Below are 2,579 nucleotides of genomic sequence, written 5' to 3' on the forward strand. Positions count from 1 at the left end.
AACTTCCATCTCAAAGTGTTCACAAAGCCATCTTAATTGCCTCACTTGGGACCTGACTGCTTGCTCCCAGAAGCTCACTCAGCTCCCTAGGGACCTTCAGCTAGGACGGGGCATGAACTGTTTATGGCAGAAGTCTTTGGCGGCAAGCAGCTGTCAGATCTGGGATGATCATTTATGGAGAACGGCAGGGTTTGCTGCTCCCTTTGAGAGCACAGTCACCTCAGCTTTCCACAAGTTCAGCTGATGACTTTACACCACTTACCTTCTGGAGACTTCTATGAAATTCTCTATGTTGTATTTAGTTACTGGAAAGCACATGGCCCTAACTCTCAGGCTCCCTGGGTCTACAGGAATTTTTGGATCACTCCCATGCTACTTTAGTGAAGTGGGAAATCAGAGGATGGTCTGGAAGCCATCCTATGTCCAGAACTCCTCACCATGCTGCCATATTTCTTTTTCCCCCATCCAAGCTTCAGCATGGTAGGACATCTTTGTGAGTTGCTGCTTACAAACTCAGTTGTAAAGTAAAACCCCAGTTTCCTCTAGTTCTGAAACACCACACCTTCATAAGGAACTCTAGCATATCTGCTTCTTCCTTTTGAGGAATCACTGAGTAGGGGCAGGATTAACTTCTCTTGTATTTTTCCTCTCCTTCCTCATAACTTGACATCAGGATTTCTCAACAGCCCCACTATTAACATTTTGGGCTGCATACATTTCATTGTAGGTGTAGGTGTCCTGTGCATTATAGGATGCTTAGCAGCATTCTTGGCTTTTGCCCACTACATAATAGCACATGCCCAGTAAGCACTGTAATAATCAACAACGTCCCCTTTTCCTCTCCACCATCTGACTGACAGCTGCAAAGCAGCAGCAGCAACACTTGAATGAATCTCCATCCATGCTCGCCAAACTGGTGTCCAGACTGGCAATGCCTTCTGGGAGCTCTATTGCTTGGAACACCAATAGTCATATCCACCCCCATAGTTAAATGCCAAATGACAAAACTATTGGGGGAGATGACTCTTTCAACACTTTCTTCAGTGAGATGGATGCTGGCAAGCATGTGCCCAGGGCAGTGTTTGTAGATCTTGAACCTATGGTCATTGATGGAGTTCTCACTGGCACTTACCGCCAGCTCTTATACCCTGAGAAGCTCATCACAGACATGAAAGATGCTGCCAGTAACTATGCCCAAGGACACTACACCATCGGCAAGGAGATCATTAACTTTGTCCTGGACCAAATTAGGAAACTGTACAGTTTGACCAGTGTACAGGTCTTTAGGGCTTCTTGGGTTTTCCATAGCTTTGGAGAGGAAATTGGTTCCAGGTTCACCTCCCTGCTGATGGAACATCTCTATGTCAATTATGACAAGAAGTCCAAGATGGAGTTCTCCATTTACCAGCCCTCCAGGTTTCCACAGCTGTAGTTGAACCCTACAACTCCATCCTCACTATCCACGCCACACTGGAGCACTCTGTGCATTCATGGCAGATAATGAGACAATCTATGACATCCGTTGTACAAATCTTGATATCGAACACCCAACCTGAAGTAACCTGAATAGGTTAAAAGGTCAAATTATATTCTCTATCACTTTCTCCCTCTGATTTGGTGGAGCCCTAAATGTCAATCTGACAGAATTCCAGACCAACCTGATGCTCTATCCCTGTATCCAATTCCCTCTGGCCACACCTGTTCCTGTCACCTCTGCTGATAAAGCCTACCATGAACAACTTTCTGTAGCAAAGACCACCACTACATGCTTTGAGGCAGCCAAAGAGATGGTGAAATGTGGCCCTTGCCATGTGGTAAATACATGGCTTGCTACCTGTTGTTCTGTGGTGACATGATTCTGAAAGATGTCAGTGTTGCCATTGCCACCATCAAGATCAATCGTACAATCCAGTATATGGACTGGTGCTCCACTGGCCTCAAAGCTGGTATTAATTACCAGCCTCCCACTGTGGTACCTGGCGGATAACTGGCCAAAGTACAGCAAGCTATGTACATGCTGAGCAACACCACAGTCATTGCTGAGGCCTGGGTTCTCCTAGACCACAAATCTGACCTGATGGATGCCAAGTATGTCTTTGTTTATTGGAATTAGGTAAGGGCATGGAGGATGGAGAGTTTCCTGAGGCCTATGATAGCATGACTGCCCTTGAGAATTATGAGAAAGTTGGTGTGGATTCTATTAAAGAAGAGGGTAAAGAAGAAGGAGAGGAATACTAAAATTAAAAATGTCACAAAAGTGCTACTTTTACAGGGAAGTTTATTCTGCTTCAAACATTGAAAGTTGTGTTCTAATCAGTTAATTTGTATGTAGCAGTATATACTCTTCATATACAATCACTAACTTATACTTGAAAACGCAATGCTTTGTTTAATTTCTCTGATGGGTTTGAATAAAGTATTCCCTGTCATTAAAAAAAAATTAAGTTTATTTTGCTTGAGAGAGAGCTCAAATGAGCTAGGGGCAGAGAGACAGAGGAAGGAGAGAATCCCAAGCAGGCTCTGCACTGTCAGCACAGACCCTGATGTGGGGCTTTAACTCAAGAATCACGAGATCATGA

The 2,579-nt window shown here is 44.4% G+C and overlaps 1 pseudogene; it reads left to right on the top strand.

Moving 5' to 3' along the window:
• Positions 1–897: 897 nt before the first annotated feature.
• LOC120246235 lies at positions 898–2,238 on the top strand (annotated as a pseudogene).
• The last annotated feature ends 341 nt before the right edge of the window (positions 2,239–2,579 follow it).

Source organism: Hyaena hyaena, unplaced genomic scaffold (genome assembly GCF_003009895.1).
Source record: "Hyaena hyaena isolate Hyena2069 unplaced genomic scaffold, ASM300989v1 scaffold_460, whole genome shotgun sequence".
NCBI lineage: Eukaryota > Metazoa > Chordata > Mammalia > Carnivora > Hyaenidae > Hyaena > Hyaena hyaena.